Consider the following 21,073-nt stretch of genomic DNA (forward strand, 5'->3'; position numbering starts at 1 on the left):
CTCATGAATTCTTCTTAGTGTTGCCTCAAGCTTTTTGTCTGTTGATTCTTTGAGGTTCCCGAGTCCATCCTCAGAGACTAAGCCAGCAGTCTGGAGTGCAGCCACAGGACCATCCATGGGCGAAACCTGTAATATCAGCATAATTAGGTATAGCATACAGCTTTTTGGCAAAGGCGGGAAACTGCTTGTTGACTACAGGCTTGTCCCATCCCGACCTTAACTGACGTTCGAAGTACTCTGGAAACGGGAATACCTTTTCCGTGCTCTCCTCAGGAGGGAAGAACTCCCGGTTGCCACCAGATTTGGATTTAAACTTAGATCTGGCTGCCTTCTGGTACTCAGAAGCAGGCAAGTCATGCAGTTCCAGAGCCTTAACAGCCTTAGATAAGAGGTATTGGTAGTCCTCAACTTTAAAAAAAAACTACTGGATTGCTCAGGAAGCTTCAGTTCCTCACCCTCATCCTCAGATAAGAACTCGCCCTCTTCCCTTTCCTCAATGGAAGAGGCATTGGACTCCTCCATTGCTCCTCTGCAGGTCTCTTAGGGGGAGGAGGGGGAGCCTTTTTTGCCACCTTGGTTGGCCAGACCAAAGGAGGAGAAAGCAGGGAACCCTGCAGGGAAGCCTCCTGCTGTAAGGGAACCTGGGGTTTGGAATGAAGCTGGGCCATTTCTTGCTGGATTGCACGCTTGATCATGGCCATCAGCTCAGAAGAATGGATTAAAGTCCCCTGGTTCAGGGGCCTTACCCGGTTGTGAGCCAGACTCCCGGTCTTCCTCTGGGTGGAACAGGGTCGGGGAGGTGCAGATCCACTCTCCCTCTGCACCCGCGGCTCCCGGGATGGCTCCTCGGAGGGTTCCAAAGCTCGAGGCCAAACCCTCAAAATGGCCGCCAGCGGCCTGAAGGCACGCAGAGAAAATGGCGGGCTCTCCTTCTTCAGGCTACCGGCGGCACTGGTGCCGGGTCAGCCACAAGCGTAGGGAGTGCACAATCAAGCTGCGAAGGCTGGTCGGCTCCAGTGTCATCTTGCGCCACCGCAGCCACGGCACGTGCCTCTTCCTTGTCGCCCGAAGAAAATTCCTCTGGGATCTCCTTCGCCGCCATAGCGGCCCATCAGGGGCTTCTCTTCGGGTCCAAGGACCCCTTTGAAGCTTCGCTCCAAGATTGGAGCAGAGAGAAGGAAGGGAGAGAAAGGAGAGGAAGATAAGGCAAGGCAAGTAGAGAATTGGAAGGGAACCATAGTAAAAAAGGTAGAAGTACAACTAAGCCTAGCTGGTTTGCTGCTTCTCCCTACTGAGCCAGGAATAGAACTGGAGATGGGCTATTCTGGAGGAGCCAACAGGAAGGGGAAAAAAACCATTTCCTGTCTCCTTAAAGGCACGGTAGGAATAACTCATGGAGATGTCCTCCACCTCAGAGGGAGAACATGGCTGAGGCCACACAAGACTATTTCCTATGAGAAATCTATTGAATTCAGCATGCTGAAAACTCTCCAGCAGTTGGTCATGAACCAGTGTCACAAAAGCCACCTCGTGAGACCTGTTGTTCTAGCGGTCATGAAGAGACAAGTAGTGATGGGAGGTGGGAGTTCTAGATATTGACGGTCAACCAGTTTGCTGAGGTGCTGCCCAAATGCTTGATACGAAGCATGCTGAGAGGCAAGGCTCTGCTGGATCCTGGCCCACAGCAAGAGATGTGCAAAGATGCTAGCCCAGCTAACCAGGCCAAATTAAATATCCCATGAATCTCATGTAAAGCGAAGTCCTTAAAATCTATAGGTAGCTAAGGCTTTGGTTAGCCTCCTCCTGAAGCCTAATTATTTTGGTTACAGTGCTGGGGGGGGGGATGGGGGATGATTCCTATCTACAATGGTTTCTGTCAATCACTGAGGTACACTGTTTGACTCCAAGATGGATGCAATTCTCAAATCTTGTGAGCTGGCTCTAATTTACTAGAGATTAGAAGTCCTCTTTCTGGGATGAGTTTTACTGAAGACCACCACAACATGGGTTTGACTGCTGAGTATCCGAGGAAAGGTGGGCTTAAAAATATTTTAAATAAATAGTAAAATGAATGGAAGCTGAAGATACAAGAGCAAGTTCATGCAAACCCACCACAGGAGAGGAATTCCAGGGCACATGCCACTCTGTAGTTCACCTTGTGCAAAGACAGGTATGCTTAACCTGAGACAAAACTGACAAAGCTGTTGTGTTTGAGAACTTCTGTGCTGGAGGTCAGATCAGGCCTTCTTCCTAGAGCCACCTGCTCCCTCCCAACTCTGACTGTCCCTTATTAATTTGGCTATACACTAACCTCAAGTCCAACCCCAACACCATTCCTCTAGGATAAGTTTTATCACGTTTTCACCTATAAACCCCTCAAGGCAGAGGGAAGGGAGTTTCCCAGGGCAGAACCCACCAGATTCCAGAGCCCATGAGGGTAGCTGGGCCTATTAATTTGGCTATACACTAACCTCAAGTCCAACCCCAACACCATTCCTCTAGGATAAGTTTTATCACGTTTTCACCTATAAACCCCTCAAGGCAGAGGGAAGGGAGTTTCCCAGGGCAGAACCCACCAGATTCCAGAGCCCATGAGGGTAGCTGGGCCTATTAATTTGGCTATACACTAACCTCAAGTCCAACCCCAACACCATTCCTCTAGGATAAGTTTTATCACGTTTTCACCTATAAACCCCTCAAGGCAGAGGGAAGGGAGTTTCCCAGGGCAGAACCCACCAGATTCCAGAGCCCATGAGGGTAGCTGGTAAATATAACTCTTTGTACATTCTTTGGTTGTAGCAGAGAAAGGGTGTTGCACACAAGTGTGAAAAATATGCAGATGCATGTTTCCAGAGATGCCATTAGTTCCACTGAGGTAAATGTATACAGGGGGAGAGGAGGCCAGTTCTAATATAATATAACAACAGAATCTCAGGAATCAATCAGAAGACATCGCCTTAAGACATCTAGTTCAATCTTTGTTTTTGAAAGATGCCCCATACCCTCAAGCTTCCCACCCCAGTTTTTGACCTCAGAAACCTCCAAAGAAGATTCACCAACTACCAAGAGCCCCCCTCCCACCCTGCCCAGCTGAGCTCTGAGCAGGAGCAGGAGACTAGAGGGGTGAGTGTTTTTTTACTTGCTTTCAGCTGAGGGGATTCAGCTGAGGATATTGTGTGGGAGGACTGTGTTTGGGAGTGTGTGAAAGCGCTTAAAGTTTTTGCAGAGTCCTGGCTGCTTGAGAGAGGGAGAGGAAGGGGCATTGTTTGACTGTGATTGACTGTAATTCAGTATTTAAGAAAGCACCGTGCCAGAGGCATGAGCCTTTGCCTGTGGGTCTTAGCCTAGGGACTCTGTAAGAAGCCCAAGAAGAGCCAGAAAGCCAAGGCCCTAGGCTCTTTGTCTTCCCCGTAAAGTAATTTGACTTCGACAAGAAAAACCACATAAATACAAAGAGTTTTAAAAGGGGGATTATATTTACTTATTTTAAAAGAATTATGAAGCCAGAATGCCAGCAGGGGGTTGGGGGTAGAGATGTAAAATTTCCGGAAATTTTGAAGCTCGGAAAAAACCCCGGGAGACTCTCGGGGACTTGTTAGCTTCGTCCCACTCTGGATCTGGCAGCCCCGCTGCTGTCAGGGAGCATGAGGGTCTAGGGGAAACAGGGCACCATGCTGAGGATAAGGGGAATGTGCCCTCAGAAGGGACCTCTTCCCCAGCTGGTGAGCGGCTCTCCTTTTGCACCAAGGAACCATCCCTGAGCAGGGTGGGAGGGGGGCTCTTGGTAGTGGGTGATTCGATCCTTAGGCAGGTAGACAGCTGGGTGGCGAACCCGCGTACTGACCGTATGGTGACTTGCCTGCCTGGTGCGAAGGTAGCGGACATTACGCGTGTTTTAGATAGGCTGGTAGATAGTGCTGGGGAGGAGCCAGTGGTCGTGGTGCATGTCGGCACCAACGATGTGGGGAAATGCAGTCGTGAGGTCCTGGAGGAGAAATTTAGGCTGCTGGGCAGGAAACTTAGGTCCAGGACCTCCAAGGTAGCCTTCTCAGAAGTGTTACCTGTTCCACGCGCAGGGCCGGAGAGACAGGCAGAGATCAGGAGTCTCAATGCGTGGATGAGACGATGGTGTAGGGGGGAAGGGTTCAGGTTTGTTAGGCACTGGGATACTTTTTGGAACAAGAGGGAGCTGTACAGGCGAGACGGTCTCCACTTGTCCCGAGAAGGAACCAGGCTGCTGGCACTTAAAATCAAAAAGGTGGCAGAGCAGCTTTTAAACTGAATATTGGGGGAAAGCCGACAGGAGATGAAAAGTCTCTGGTTCGGGTTGGCTCATCTGAGAGAGGTGAGGGGGTACCGGTTGCTTTTCTACAGGGAGGTGGATTGAAATTGTCCACAGAGGCCATGGCTGGTGACATGGACTGCCGGACAACGACTCGAGATAGCAAGAGGAAGGATGCAGGCTTAACTTGTAAGGGAAATTACAGCTGTTTCTATACAAATGCTAGAAGTGTCCGAGGTAAAATCGGGGAGTTGGAGTGCTTGGTGTCGGAGGGAAAAATAGACATTGTGGGTATTTCTGAAACTTGGTGGGATGAGGAAAATCAGTGGGACACAGTGATTCCCGGTTATATATTATATCGGAAGGATAGGGGGGGAAGGGTTGGAGGTGGGGTAGCTCTGTATGTCAGAGAGGGTATAAAGTCTAGAAAGATTGAGAGGCTAAGTGAATTGGATTCGCTTCTGGAAGTTCTATGGGTTGAAATAGGGGGGCCAAAAGGAAACTTAACACTGGGAGTTTGTTATCGCCCACCAGATCAAAAGATAGAGGAGGATTATAAAATGATGAATGCCTTAAAGATAGCAACTAGACAAAAACACTGTGTAATAATAGGTGATTTTAACTACCCACACATTGATTGGGTCAATATGTGTTCTAGTCGGGAAAAAGAGATTGAGTTTCTAGACACTCTAAATGACTGTGCTATGGAGCAGATGGTCACGGAACCTACCAGGGGAGAGGCGATCCTTGATTTGGTCCTAAGTAACACTCAAGACCTGGTGAGAGATGTAAAAGTGATTGCACCGCTTGGAAACAGTGATCATAATGTTGTTGAGTTCATCATTTGTACAAATAGAGAATTGGCCAAAAAGACTCACACAACCATTTTTAACTTTAAAAGGGGTAATTTCTCTGATATGAGGGGACACGTGGGGAGGAAACTGAAAGGAAAAGTAGAAAGGGTCAAAACAATTGGGGAAGCTTGGGATCTATTTAAAACTACGATCCTAGAAGCTCAAAAAATATATATTCCGCAGGTTAGGAAAGGCACAAACAGGTATAGGAAAAAGCCTGCATGGTTAACAAACAGAGTAATGGAGGCTGTAAAAAGTAAAAAGAATTCCTTTAAGCAGTGGAAAGCTAGTCACAGTGAGGCTGATAAAACGGAACACAGGCTATGGCAAATAAAATGCAAGTCTGAGGTCAGGCAGGCAAAAAGGGAATATGAGGAGCATATAGCAAAAAACGTAAAAACCAACAATAAAACTTTCTTCAAATACATTAGAAACAGGAAACCAGCCAGGGAGGCAGTGGGGCCCTTGGACGACCAAGGGGTAAAAGGAGTATTGAAGGATGATAGGGAAATGGCTGAGAAGCTAAATGCATTTTTTGCCTCCGTCTTCACTGTGGAAGATGAGAAGTGCTTGCCCACTCCAGAACCACTGATTTCAGGAGGGGTGTTGGAAGACCTGAGTCAGATTGAGGTGACGAGAGAGGAGGTCCTAAAACTGATAGACAACTTAAAAACTGAAAAATCACCAGGCCCAGATGGCATACATCCGAGAGTTCTGAAAGAACTCAAATGTGAACTTGTAGATCTCCTGACAAAGATATGTAATCTTTCCTTAAAATCTGCCTCCATTCCTGAGGATTGGAAGGTAGCTAATGTCACTCCCATCTTTAAAAAGGGTTCCAGAGGAGATCCGGGAAATTACAGGCCTGTCAGTCTGACGTCGATACCGGGTAAATTGGTGGAAACCATTATTAAGGAAAGAATTAGTAGGCACATAGATGAACAAAACCTATTGAGGCAGACTCAGCACGGTTTCTGTAAGGGAAGATCTTGTCTCACTAACCTGTTAATGTTCTTTGAGGGGGTGAACAAACATGTGGACAAGGGGGATCCAATAGATATTATTTACCTTGACTTCCAGAAAGCTTTTGATAAAGTTCCTCATCAAAGGCTCCTAAGTAAGCTCAAAAATCATGGGATAGAAGGACAAGTTCTTTTATGGATCAAAAACTGGCTAGTTCATAGAAAACAGAGAGTGAGTGTAGGTGGGCAATTTTCTCAGTGGAGGGTGGTAAGCAGTGGGGTACCGCAGGGATCAGTACTTGGTCCACTGCTTTTTAACTTGTTCATTAATGATTTGGAGATGGGAGTAAGCAGTGAAGTGGCTAAATTTGCGGATGATACAAAGTTGTTCAGGGTGGTGAAAACCAGTGAGGATTGTGAGGCACTCCAAGGGGATCTGTCAAGGATGGGCGAGTGGGTGTCAACATGGCAAATGGGGTTCAATGTGGCCAAGTGCAAGGTGATGCACATTGGAGCTAAAAATCCTAAATATAAATACACATTGATGGGGTCTGAACTGGCAGAGACTGATCAAGAGAGAGATCTTGGAGTTGTAGTGGATAACTCACTGAAAATGTCGAGACAGTGTGTGACTGCAATAAAGAAGGCCAATGCTATGCTGGGGATTATTAGGAAGGGTATTGAAAACCGATCAGCCAATATCATAATGCCCCTATATAAATCAATGGTGCGACCTCATTTGGAATACTGTGTGCAGTTCTGGTCACCACACCTTAAAAAGGATATTATAGCTTTGGAAAAAGTGCAGAAAAGGGCAACTCGAACGATAAAAGGGTTGGAACACTTTCTCTATGAGGAAAGGTTAAAGCGCTTAGGGCTCTTTAGCTTGGAGAAACGACGACTGAGGGGTGACATGATTGAGGTTTATAAGAATATGCATGGGATAGAGCAGGTAGAGAAAGAGGTACTTTTCTCCCTTTCTCACAATACAAGAACTCGTGGGCACTCCATGAAATTGCTGAGCGGTCGGGTTAGAACGGATAAAAGGAAGTACTTCTTCACCCAAAGAGTGATTAACACATGGAGTTCACTGCCACAGGAAGTGGTGGCGGCTACAAGCATAGACGGCTTCAAAAGGGAATTAAATAAGCATATGAAGCAGAGGTCCATCAGTGGCTATTAGCCACAAGGTATAGATAGGGGCTCTGGGGCAAGTGATGCTCTGTCATCTTGGTGCTTGGGGGGGTCAACAGTGGGAGGGCTTCTAATGTCCTGGCCCCACTGCTGGACCTCCTGATGGCACTGGTATTTCTGGCCACTGTGTGACACAGAGTGTTGATGGCACAGGTATTTCTGGCCACTGTGTGATACAGAGTGTTGGACTGGATGGGCCTTTAGCCTGATCCAACATTGGCGTCTCTTATGTTCTTATGTTCCATGAAGATTATTTTACCGCTGAACTGCTCTTTCAGTAAGAATGCTTAAATCTAATTTAATGTGTTTTTTAAAACTCAACCTAGAGTGAATATAGTGAACACTATTTTTAATTAATTTAATTCTGTGTAAAGACCCACTTTGAATTTCCAACTAGGGCTACTGTTACGGTAAAAGGCTGATGCTTTAGTACTGATTTCTTATATAATCTAATGTTTTGATTTATAAAAAAGTAACCAAGAAGTGCCCTGACCTGGATGACCTAGACTAGCCCGATCTCATCAGATCTCGGAAGCTAAGTAGTCAGCCCTGGTCAGTACTTGGATGGGCGACCACTAAGGAAGTCAAAGGTTGCTATGCAGAGGCAGGCAATGGCAAACCACCTCTGAATGTCTCTTGCCTTGAAAGCCCTACAGGGTCGCCATACGTTGGCTGCAACTTGACAACATCCCTCCTTTGGACTACTCTCTTAAGTGAATCTCAGTCGACGGGGCTTGTGATGAGCAGTCTGAGAAGAATTTTCAACACTGACAACATGTCCCTCAGTCTGTTCCACCCTTTGGATTCCTTAGTCTTTCCCTTACAACTGGCTTTCTAACTTTCTCCTGCGTGGCAGCATTGTTTTAATTCCTGGATCTAGCTTGGTGATTTGAAGGCTTCCTTCAGCCAAAAGAGCCTTCCTCCAATGCAAGTGGCTTTTCTTCCAACAATATCTCAAACCAGGCTTTTTACCAGTGCCCAGTAGAACAGTACTTTTAATTCCTGTTGCAACAAATTTCTTCTTACTTGTCCCAACTACAGAAGTTGTATATCAATGCTTCAAAGCTTTCTTACAGACCAAGATCGGATGAAATCTTTCTACAAGTCAACCCCAAAGTGCTCCAGTAGTTTTAGGCAATGCAAGTTTAATACACCTTTGTCATGTAGGCTTGAAGGTTACACATCAGAATACTCAAAATGGCTTATCTGAGCAACAGCCTCCCACTTTTGAACACTTTCCATATTCAAATTGTTTCTTTGACATTCCATCCAGATTCTGGTGCCTGGAAGGATCTTCTGGCTCTCAAAACTCTGCTTGTGGAGCACAAAGTGGAAAGAGATCATGTTTTCATCACTGGCTTCCATGACTACACTATCCATGCTGCAGTAGTAGTCTTTACTTGCTGCATTTCCCAGAGGGATCTGGAGGATGTGCTTCCAATTTACAAGCCTCCAACAGCTGAAGCCTGAAAGAGAATATCTCTGGCTTATTCTGTGTTTTTCTGCTGAGCCATAGGTCCTCCCCGAGAACTTCTTGGGGATGGAAGCTTGGTTCTTGAGAAGTTTCAGAAAGCGTAAACTGGTCCCCGAAGCTTAAAATGCTGCTGCAAAAATCTCAGTGGTCTTTGGAGAAGAATTCAAGTTCCATCTTGCATGCAATGAAATTCCCATGCAGCAAACCAATTGGAGCTGAGACCACGCTGTCCAGGGTGAACTCTGCTAGTGCCTTGAATTTTTATAAACATGTATAGGATTCCTAACAGTATTCCAGGTAGCCAGAATTTCTGTAGCTGAAAATACTATCACAGCCCTTAATTCAAGGACTGTGCAAATTCTCTAGTATGCTCTCTGGACCTTCAATGTGCTGGCCCCTTTCATCAACTTTTGGTGCATTGCAGAGAGTTCTAGACGACTCACACAAGTGACTCAAAGCACTCAACTTGCAGGGGAAAGTAAGAATCCCTGTTTAAAGTGATGACTTCCCACCATGAAATTCTGAGGAGGCCCTCTTATTCTTGCACCTTCTCCTTTCCCTAGGTGATAATCTCTTGAGATGTTGTGTCCAATGTTCCCTCTAAGCTGAGTTAGTGTGAGCTAGCTCACACTAACTCAGCTTAGAGGGAACACTGGTTGTGTCTATATCCTTTCAGGAGGAAGGAAGATGCTGCCATGTCTTCTAAGAGGGCTAGAGATAGAAAAAGAAGCCCACCCCTGGCCCCTGCCCAATCCTCCCAAGTACTTCTGTTCTCCATCTTTCTCATCCACCACCAAAAAAATACCACTGGGAGAATTCTTGCTAATTGTCCATTTGCTGATACATGTTTACCAGCCTGGTGCCTGTTGCTATGGCAGGAATACACTCACTGGATCAGCCCTGTCCAAGGTCCTGTCTCATGTGAATGCCCTGTCCCACACTGAAAATGGAGCATGCTGGGTGGGAGCAGGTTAAAATCTACATCTACGCTCTGCATGGCCTGCTGCGTTGGTCCTCTCAGCTGCAATCCCAAAAGGGGGATGGGCAGAAGCTTAGTGGCATGTTAAATGCATGCAGGCTGAAAGGGAGGGGCTCACATAAAGCAGTCAGAGGCTCTTGAAACCAGAGGCTGACCAGCTAGAGCTAGGTCTCTCTACTAGGCCTCTGAAGAGCAAGGCAGACAGGACAGGAGTTCACTGGTGTAGCTTGAAATATAACACAGCAGGGTTCATGCAACAAGGCAATTTCCTCAAGTAATCAAGAGCCACAAAAAGGTATAATCAAAGGGCAACTGATTTAAAAACCAAGCGAACAACAGTACCAATGGTGGTCTGGAGAAACAAGAAGTGGATGCTGAGAGGAGCTAAGTGACTGCAGTGTACACTAAAACACACATGAAGTTGTTTTATACCGAGTCAGACTACTGGTCTATCAAGGTCACTACTGTCTGCTCTGACTGGCAGTGGCTCTCCAGGGTCTCAGGCAGAGATCCTTCCCATCACCTTCTACCTGACCCTTTTAACTGGAGATACCGGGGACCGAGCCTGGGACCTTCTGTATGCAAAGCAGATGCTGTACCACTGAACCACGGCCCCACCCCTGAAAGAACCCAAACTTACAATTTCAGACTTTCGTGGGGTTGCCCCATGATTTCTGAACGTTTCAGCATTGCCACAGCTCAGCCACTGCAACGGTTTCACAGTCCTACTTCGATGTAACCATACAGTAACGAAACAGTCAGTCCCTACCCAAGGAGAATTCACAACCAGCTTTTCTAGGCTGCATGCATCCTTTGCCAGAGTAGCTTCTTTCCAGGGAGGGGGTGGGGGGAATGCAGATTGGGGAGGGGTCAGGAAGGAGGGGGCATGTTACTAGCTCTCTTTGCAGCGGAGTAGAAATTAGCCAAAAAGCTGTATTTCTAGCATGCAGGGCTACCTAGGGGAGTTTCTGTCTGTCAGCCCACCCTGGCAATGTACGTCATTGGCACAGGTCCAAGCCTGCACTCTGCTTCCAGGCCACAGGCTACACATTAACCCTCTGCTTGGTCCCTGTTCTGCCCTGCAGATTTCCACCAGGCAGCAAATTCAATCCCCGCCTCTTCACTCGCTTCTGTGCAGTGGTGCCTCTGCCATGGCAACAAGCTTCTCATTGGAGGACCGCAGTGCCTGGGAAGCCAATGGGAAGGGAGGCTGTGTTGCTAGGTTCTCCGGGATGCAATGGGCTGATCATGCCCAAACAAAGCAAGAAAGAGGAGAAGGCGAGAGTCTCCAAAAATACCTCTGTAAAAGAACTGGCTCTCCTTCCAGGAATAGGGGCTAGAAATAACCTGCTAAGGGAGACCCAGCAACAACAGGGCTCATGCTGCTGGCAATGTGCCACAGCCACTCACCAAAGCCGTGATCTCTCCCGCTCTGTGACTCTCAGAGCCAGCTGGGTACAAAACTCTCCCTGTCCAGAATTCCAACGGCCGCTTGAGCTGCATTTCATACTGGTCTCCATCCTCCGATGTTAACGGCAAGACTAACCATAAAAAAATGAGAGAGAGAGAGAGAGAGAGAGAGAGAGAGAGAGAGAGAGAGAGAGAGAGAGAGAGAAGCAAGCTACCTCTCTTGGTCACAAAACCCTAGCTGCGCCTGCCTTCTTGTGCCATCGTATTCAGCACCCTTTCAGCGGAAACGTGCTGCCACAGCTTTGGCAGAACAGACATTCAAGAGACTTCCACAGATATAAGAAAAGTACTGGAGGGGGAAAAAAGGCTGGATCTCCACCCACAAGTCAGCTGGCCCTGCACCACTGAACCGTCAGAAAAGCTGCCCTACATCCCAGAGACTTAAGGCTCTATCCAAAGTCCACTGGAGTTAGCCAGGAGCTCTTTCTTTCATTTGTCAAGATCTAGTACCTGTTACTGTGTGCTCTAAGGCTGCATTAGCTTTGCATTTATTTTGCCAGAACAGTTCATTTTTTTTCTAATTCATTTGGTTAGAAGCATTACACACCTAGCAATCCAACTCAAACCACCAATGGCACAGAAATGCCTCAACAATATCCGGCAAACACAATATTAGCTATGCCCTCAGAAATATGCTCCTAGGAACTTAGGGCAACAAACAAACGCCATGCAAGAACTCCTAAGGGCATAACAGACACATGTGGAAGCGTGCCAACTACTTGCCTTAACCAAAACCAAATGATTTATTCTAGAATGCCACCCAGGTCATTATCAGCTTGGGAGCTTTCACCTTCAACAAGAAACACTGAACGACATCTTGGTTGACAATATCCCCCCCCCCTTTTGGGGAAGAAACTATTCCATGCTCCACAGGAGCGCTTTCCCTCACTGCAACTTAACGATCGGGGCATAAATCAAACCTGGCAATCAGAAAAGACTAGCCATGGTCATAACCTGTTCTAGCATTCAAGCCAACTGAATCCAGCTTTTTGCAGATTTGTACCAACGGTAAAACGCAACGATGAAGCGCCATGTTCAACTTCAGTTTCAAGCCATGAGTGCAAATGAAGTATACATAGCACTTTCATATTTACATTGCCTGGTAAGAACTGCAAAGCAACAGCTATGCTCATAAAAATACACGGAACCTTAAAAGATTAACATCTCTAAAACTATACAATGTAAAATATGACCAACTTGAGGGAGGTTGAGATGAAAGGGCAAAGGGAAAGAGATAAAAATCTAGCAAAGTATAGCATTGCAAAAATGTGAAAAAAGGCCAGGAGAACAATGCAGGAGGACCAAAGTCAGAAAAGTCAAGCTTTGCTCAGAAGTAATTCTCAGGGATTTCAATGGAATGTACCTTCCAAGAGTGCTCAAGATAGCAGTCTAGTGTTGAAATCCTCAGCACATATCCCTGGATGTCAGTTTCCAACAGTTTCTACCAGACACACTTCCAAGTAAGTGCAAAGGTTAAGAGATCCAGGAAACGGTCACACACAATGCTAAGGAAGGTGATCTCAGCAAACTTCAGGATCAGCAGCACTTCAAACCAGAAAGAGGGGGGGAAAAGTGTTTTCAAAGCAACCAAGATAAATGTTGCCCTCCATGACATGGGGAAATTATACAGCAGCAGATGCACTGTAAAGGAAAACACTTAAGTTCAGAATTACATCCAGCTTTCCTACAGAATTCTGTGTAAGGCAAATCTCACTCGACAAGTTCACAGAACTTGGGACTGAGGTAGGAGGAACAGCATGTAGCAGACTGCTGACAAACATATGGATGGCACAGATTGATCTACTAGCCATGTCTGGGTGTGAAAGAAGTTGCCTTGGTGCAGAGGCCTCAACCAAAGGCCCATCCGGCCAAGCACTGTGTTTCCAGCAGCAATTGGATTGTGATGCTGCGATGTTCTAACAGCCCAGAACACCAGCAGAGCACATAGTTTCACTCCCAAGCTTTGGGCAGTTTCACTCATTGTACCATAGAACAAAGTTAGAGTCTAATGGCACCTTTAAGACCAACAAAGTTTTATTCAAGGTGTGAGCTTTTTCGTCAGACGATGAAAGGGAATTACATATCATAGTTGTATATATATAGGGGTGGCTTGTTAAATTAGCATGCAAAATAGTGAAGTTTTTTTAAGAGCCAAAGAATGACAAGCTCGGTTTCTGGTTATCATCTGTTTGGGTTCAACTGGGGGGGCGGGCAACATGGGTAATAAATATGTCAGAACTGGAAATCAATATGCCCTAAAATCCCATCCTTAGACCCCATCCATCTCCTTTCTAGCATGGAGGTGAACTTTACAGCACTTTAGGGCACATCAATTTCCAGTTCTGACATATTTATTACCCATGTTGCCCGCCCCCCCAGTTGAACCCAAACAGATGATAACCAGAAACCAAGCTTGTCATTCTTTTGATCTGTTACAAAAAATCTTCACTATTTTGCATGCTAATTAAATAAGCCACCCCTATATATACCACTATGATATGTAATTCCATTTCATCATCTGATGAAGTGTGTGTGCACACGAAAGCTCACACCTTGAATAAAACTTTGTTGGTCTGAAAGGTGCCACTGGACTCTAAATTTGTTCTATTGCTTCAGACCAATACGGCTGCCCACCTTGATCTATCATTGTACCATAGGCATGGATGCAATGAACATCCCCCACCTGATCACTGCTGATATGTCAATTTTCCATTAAGTTATCTCACCCCTTTCAACTTAGTTATACCATTATGACATTTGGTGTAAGCAAGTGCCACATGCCATGCACTATGGAAGTGTTGTTTTTTTTAACTTGCTTGGGGCTCTCCAGTTTTAGCATTATATGAATGGACTGATCTCATGCTATATTCACTTCTCTTAATCCAGTTACTTTATCTTTTTGAGGTGCTCCAAACTTTTTAAACTTTACTCATATAGCACAGCTTCATACATCAACCACTTTTAATACATAAGGTGAACAGAACAAAATGTAATATCCAAAATGTGGATGCAACAGTTATCATGGCTCTAGTAAGTAATAAATGCCTCTGTGGAAGGGTGTAATTCTGACTGTAGCATTTATGCTGTGGGATCCTGCAGTGTTCCATCTTATCCCCCATGCTCTTTAGCATTCACATGAAACTGCTTGGGGATTTGGAGTGAGGTGCCACCAATATGCGGATGACACCCAGCTCTATCTTTCCTTAACATCGAAGCCAGATGGGTCTGTGGAAGTCCTGAATAGGTTGGTCTGTAGAGAAGCTGCTCAGGGACTGCACAGACAGCCTGATCCTATAGAAGGAGCAGATCTGTGGCTCAGGGGTCCCACTAGATCCTGGCCTATGGTTGGAAGCTCAGGTCTCCTTTTATTGGCTCCAGCTTCTTTGCTGGCTAGTGATCCATGTTCTGATTGTATCCACAATCTGATCATAGCTTACAGTAATTACTGCACTTGACATGGAGGCTTCCTTTGAAAATGGTTCAGAAGCTTTAACTGGTCCAAAATGCGGCAGCCAGGCTACTGTCAGGGGATGGTTATCACCTCTGTGGCAAATCGTATCACCCCTGTGGTAAAAGGTCTGCACAGGTTACCTATCTGTTTCCAGGCACGATTGTGCTAGTTCTTACCTCTTAAGGCCCTAAACAACTTGGGGCCAGGGTATCTGAAGGACCATCTCCTTCCATACTATCCAGCCTACCAGTTAAGATCTGCCTCTCAGTCGTGCTCTCTGTGCCCAGAGGTCAGGCAGATGGTGACTAGAGATTGGGCATTTTCTGTAGTGGCCCCTTACTTTGGGAACACCCTCCCTTTTGAGACTCACTTGGTGCCTAGTTTACTTTCTTTTAGCTTCCAGGCTAAAACACATCTTTTAACATGGGCTTTTAATCAGGGTTTTTATCTTACCAGCGTTTTAATGGTCTGATGTTTTATGGATAGTTTTTATGCTGCTTATGTCTAATGGCTTGTTTTTATACTGTGGTTATCAATTGTAAGCCACCTTCAGCCAGCAGGACTCTAAAGGCAACATAAAAATAGTCTAAACAGATAAATAAAGGAGTACATATTTTTGTGCGCTATGATACCTTCCGAATTACTTATTCTTCCTAAACTTGTTAGGATTCTTTTCTTCTGCAAACCACAAAGCACTGGCCTACAGTTTTTAGGGATGACCTTCAGAACTCTTCCTTTTTCTTTATGTGACTCAGGTTCATATTTTTTTAAATGAAGCTTCTGGAATACTGGAAATAGCCTACTATTGGAATATGAATTCTAAACTATATAGTAGTTTGTTCTATTAATACAGTTACATTTGTTGCCTGTTTTTCTTTTTTCCTATTCAATTCCAAATCATGAAACTGATCTTAAGGTAGAAGAACTGGATCAAACTATTGTTACTGTGGATCACAGTAATTACAATGGTTCAGGAGGTAAGGCTTAGAAAACTGACAGCATCACCTTAAGCCTCCCCCCATTTAAATAACAAAATTCCCTTGGTTCCTGTCAAAGCTTTGAAAGCAAAAAGATGCACTGGCAGGGTGAAAACTATTTGGTCTTCATCTTCTTAGTCCTGGATCAAAAACTTATATATACCAGGAAAAAGAGCTACGTGCACAAAACATAGAAAACAGCAAGTGTCCATTTTTCAGTGGACTGGGATTGTTTTTCCAACTCACCCATATACTGGAGTCCCCTGCAGACCAGGCAAATGGGACTTTCACTTCATTCACAAGTGCTACTCTCCTTGCAATCAAAGGCAATTTTTCCTCACATTTACTGCCCATGTCTTCTCATGAAAAGTGATGACCAAAGCAACACAGTGATCAAAAGGATCAAGGGATATGGGAAAGTCCTGTGCAAATGTAGTTCTACAACATCTCTCACTTTCTCTTGATGTCCAAATGTCTGCGGTTGGGGAGGCAGAAAGAAATAGCAACAGATGGCTTCTAAAACTGCCTCCTCCAAGCCTGAAGTACAGCAAGAAATATGCCAACCATAGCAATGCTAGCAGAACACAATCTCTTTTTAACATGCAGATACCCTGGAAAAGGGATGAGTCAAAGGGTACGCACATCAGTGTTCAGGGAAGTGAAAAGGGACAGCAGAAATTGAGAATGACAACAGAACTGAAGTTGAGTAAACAAGGTAGTTGGGTATGGAAAGCTAGTCACATGAGGCACAGATACAGCAAATGAACTAATCTCCACATGGTTCAGAGGACAGGGTTGTTGCCATGCTGTAAATGCAAGCACTACTCTGTGGACACTGAACACATATAAAAGCATTTCACAGAACATGATTAATGTTCAAATAATGTATGCTACCAGATTTTTGAAGGAGGACAGTGTTTTTCCTATGCTTCTTACAGGTCTGTGACAACCATGTTCCATCTGATGGTATTCAGTCTGTCCACTTTGTGGTTGAAAACCCCCTCCCCCCAACCCCCTAAAAAAAATCCCAACAACTAAATTTTATGATTTTTAGGCCAGACACAGTAAGAGAGTTTCAGGTAGAAGCTACTTTGAGCATCATCAAATATTCAACAGATGGCTCAGAAGCTCATTTAGCCAAATGTTAACAGGAAGAAGATGACCACAAGATCATAACTCACAACCTAAAAAATTGTTAAGGATACAACTGCACAAACTGTTTGCTGGAATCCCATGTATCACTCGCCCTCAGCGTCCATACTGCCCCATAGACTCTGGGGAGCCTTTATACAGGTACAGTCAACATTAATACATAATTCACACCAGTCATAGTGCTTCCCATTCTTCAGGTACGTTTTTTGTACCCTACCTGGGACATCATGCACTCCAAACTTCTCCTCCAGAGAGAGATGCAGATTTTTCTGTTATGCCCAATACCACATTTTATTTATTTATTGTTTCTATTTGTATCCTGCCTTGCTGGACACGCTGACTCAAGGTGGCTAACAAGATCAAAATATCATAAAACAATCCAAAATCAAGACAGTTAAAAACATCCCAGTTAACAACATCAATAGACAAAAACAGCAAATGATGGCGGTATTCAAGTCAGCCCAATGGTAGGGAGAGCATTCAGCAGGGTCCCAGGCCAGAAGATGTTCTAGGGCACGTTCATCAGTTGCACACTCATCAGTGTCGGCTCCTAATCAAAAGCCTGGTGGAAGAGCTCAATTTTACAGGCCCTGCAGAACTGTAAGAGGTCCCACAGGGCCCTGATGTCCTCCAGGAGCTCATTCCACCACTGTGGAGCCACCACTGAGAAAGCCTTGGCTCTGGTGATAGCCAGTCTGGCTTCTTTCGGACCAGGGAGAGTCAGGCGGTGTTGAGCCTGACCTCAGTGCTCTCTGGGGCACATATGGGGAAAGACGGTCCTTCAAGTTGGTTATTTATGTCATGGCTATGGGAAGATTACCCTACCAGAAATAGCACGGACTCAAAAGGATGCTGTGCAATCCTCCCAAGCAGGTTTATACAAAAGAAAGTCCCACTGAGTTCAATGGGACTTGCTGTGGCCTGAGAATCACAAATGTATACAAAACCTTGATTGAACAGCACTCTCCCATTTTGTAATCTGCTTATTTTTTCTGTAACCAAACTGCTGAAACGTGAACCAGTTCTTGAAACTTTCTTAGGCTCATCGTTCAGCAAAAATTTGGTGTGCTGCGCTAACATTGTGGGGAAAAAACAGTCACAGCACTCTATGGGTGCGTTCAGACGGGGCATTTATGCCGGTATAGATGCCGGTTGGAATCGGTGTACTTACGGGCGATCACACGGCGAACATCTGCCTTCTGTCCCTAACTGTTGCTAACAGCTTTAAACCGCTGTATTCTGCTACTAGGTCCCCAAGTGGTGGTATCCTGAGTACACTGGTTCCAACTGCATTATCCCCATCTGATCGCTCTCCGCTGGTGTCTAGCCACTTCCGTTCAGAAGCCCAAGGCTTCCGCTTTTTGGCCACCATTTTTTTAAAGTCTCCTCAATGTGCACTTGGGTGAAGCTTCGCCCCGGCGTTTGTAAAACAAACAAACAAAAAAGGTGCCTAGTGTAAGGCTTTAGATGAGTCCGGGACCTCACGGAGGCCAGTTTCAGAGTAAAAATTTAAAGGGACGTCTTCGCTTCAAGGCATGCTTTCCGGGTTGGGTTGTTCTGCGCCTGTGCAAAGATCTTCATTATAAGGAAGCCTAAGAGAAGAACAAAAAAAAAAAAAAAAAAAAAAAAAAAAAAAAAAAAAAAAAAAAGCCGACGCGCTCTACTGAGCGCCTGAAGTGTGGATGGGCATATCATGATGTGCTGCGCAATCAGGAGGTGTGATCGCGTTTCTTCCGGATCAAACTGCTCCAGTTCCAACCGGAGCAGTTTATGCCGGCTAAAATGCCCCGTCTGAACGCACCTATGTGAGCTGTAAAACAACTCTGCTGTAGGCTATACACGGTTCAGGAAAATCTTTTTCCTGGATGCCTTGTCCATGCCCAGGCACAAATGAATGCAATAATTTCTTACGCGGAGAGACCACCTTAATTTCAAGTGTCCACACTAAGAGTTGCCCATTTACCATGTTTCAGGTTCTCTTTGGGAGTGGAAATAGCAAGAATGACCCTGTGATGTCCACACATTACACCACAGACCCTGTCCTCTTCATCCAAATAATTACAGCTTTACTCTACAGGGATTCTGAAACTGGCCCTTGAGCTGTGGCCACAAGTGGCAGTAATTAATCATTCTCCACCCAAGTCACATGAAGAAATTGATGCTATGGTGGCCATATCAAGGCCCCGACAGCTGCAAATGAGAAATTGTGCTCTAACCATCTATCGAAATTGTTCCAGAAAAGCCGTGTTAGGCTGTTACAACAAAGATATAAAAAGTCTGGAATGCGGATATATAAGGTAAAGAAAGTTCTTGCATTTGAAAGTTCATATTGCAATACAGATGTTCAACAAGAACATTCGCAAGGCTGATTACATGGATGATCTGTGAGACCTGCTGTATGGAGAGCCCAACCTGTGTGAAGATTGAATGAGGTGTTTTTGGTCCTTCAACCAATTATCGTTCTTGAACATTTGAAAATCTCTTCATATAGTTATTATTTAATACTTCTGCATACAAAACCAGAAAAACTTCACTTAATACATCCAATTACCACATTTGCTGTCTCTGCAGTTAAATCACATTTGTTGCTCATAGTCATATTATGCTTGGTCACAACTACAAGATTTTCTCTTCCTTTATGTGCCATTTCTAGTAAAAAACAAAATATGCATTAGTCTCTAAGTGAATTCAGTAATGGAACTGCGGTGGCTCAAGTGGTTAAGACGCTGAACTGTAGGCTGTGGAAGGTCAGTAGTTCAGCAGTTCGAGACCCGTGTGCCGCAAGACGGGAGTGAGCTCCTGTCTCTAGTTCCAGCTCCTGCCAACCTAGCAGTTTGAAAGCAAGGAATTGCAAGTAGATAAATAGGTACCACTTTGGTGGGAAGGTAACAGCGTTCCGTGCACCTTGGTGTTTAGTCATGCCGGCCACATAACCACGGAAACGTCTTCGGACAGCGCTGGCTCTTCGGCTTTGAAACGGAGATGAGCACCGCAACTCTAAAGTCGGATTCGACTGGCTTTTGAGCAAGGGAACCTTTACCATTTACCTTAAATTCAGTAATACACCCTTTAACTATATTACTGAATTTCATCCAGACGTTGTTACTTGCATTATGACATCACCTAGCTCCATCATAAATGACCTCCTGATCTGTACCTCTGTAGACGATACCTATCACAAGTTGTCAGCAGACATCATACTAACAGCAGGTTGCCACAGGAAGTTCCTCAAGCATGGTAACCTTTGCATTTCCTCAGGCAGTTTTGCCTCTGTTAGTGTGGAAAAATCCTGAACTTTTACTTCAAGTGTGAGAAACTCCAGAATGTAAATGAATAAATAAATAACGTTCAAAAACACCCCCATACTGGAGAAATCCTGTGGCAGAACATTATGGGCAATGGGGAAGAAATGAACAATCTTCTCCCCTTGCTCAGCTGCCAAAATGATGAGCCTCAGGTATTCTTTCCTTATCCATCCAGGGCTGTCAATGCATCTTAACAGGGAACACAACTCTCTCTCCGGGCTACAGAAGTGCTCAGTTTCAGTCTACTAGTACTTTCCCATTGGCTTTTGCTACATAAAATGAAGGGAATTTCCACCAGGGTACATCTACCATGTGTTTCCTGGACACCACTCGTTTTGCAGGACACAATTACTTCACTAGCTTCAGTGATGCTTCCTCATGAAAAATAAGGGCTATGAGAAAAAAAGTATGGCTAGTTTTAAGTGAGATCAGAGAAATTGAGACAGACGCTGAACGTCAGAATTGCATGTACAATGGGACCCAGCAACCCAACAGAATGAATGTCCACAAGTCCATCCGCTCTTAATTTCTTACAATATATTCACCCACAAGTAAGTAAATACAACATGAATAAAATATGTTTGGGATGGCATAAATTTTCACTGCAATGTTTTTATTAGCAATTTAATATTCAACAAACTCTTTGCATATTGGAGATTTTGAACACAGCCTGATGATTCACTGGAAGCTAAAACTACCAACAGAACACTGGGAGCCCAGAACAATCTTCAGTTGAGACTTAAAGACAGGTAATTGATATGCTCAGATTGACTTCCAGCAATTAGACGTTCATTTCTACATATTACCAAATGTGCTTTGCTGTCCATTCAGTTTGCAAGTGCAGCCAAAGTTTAGCCCGGAAGCTAGGCCCAATCTAAATTCAAGGTCTTTACTGATTAAAAACAAAAGGACAGACGACAATTTACTTATTTGTTAAAACATGGTTCAGTTTAGCCTGACATCACCACCACTT

At 44.9% G+C, this 21,073-nt stretch overlaps 1 protein-coding gene across 2 annotated transcripts in view; it reads right to left on the reverse strand.

Annotated features, from left to right (window-relative positions):
• Window positions 1-11,174, reverse strand: part of DYRK1B (dual specificity tyrosine-(Y)-phosphorylation regulated kinase 1B) — a 35,873-nt gene extending 24,699 nt beyond the window's left edge. The window contains exon 1 of one of the 2 annotated variants that reach the window (XM_015425047.1): window positions 11,156-11,174. The gene's annotated coding sequence lies outside the window, so the exon portion shown is untranslated. Of the gene's footprint in view, window positions 1-10,385; window positions 10,405-11,155 lie in introns of those variants that run through there. The other variant, XM_015425048.1, reaches the window with a different exon arrangement.
• Window positions 11,175-21,073: the final 9,899 nt, after the last annotated feature.

The sequence above is a fragment of the Gekko japonicus genome, unplaced genomic scaffold, assembly GCF_001447785.1.
Source record: "Gekko japonicus isolate JY-2015 unplaced genomic scaffold, Gekko_japonicus_V1.1 scaffold2515, whole genome shotgun sequence".
NCBI lineage: Eukaryota > Metazoa > Chordata > Lepidosauria > Squamata > Gekkonidae > Gekko > Gekko japonicus.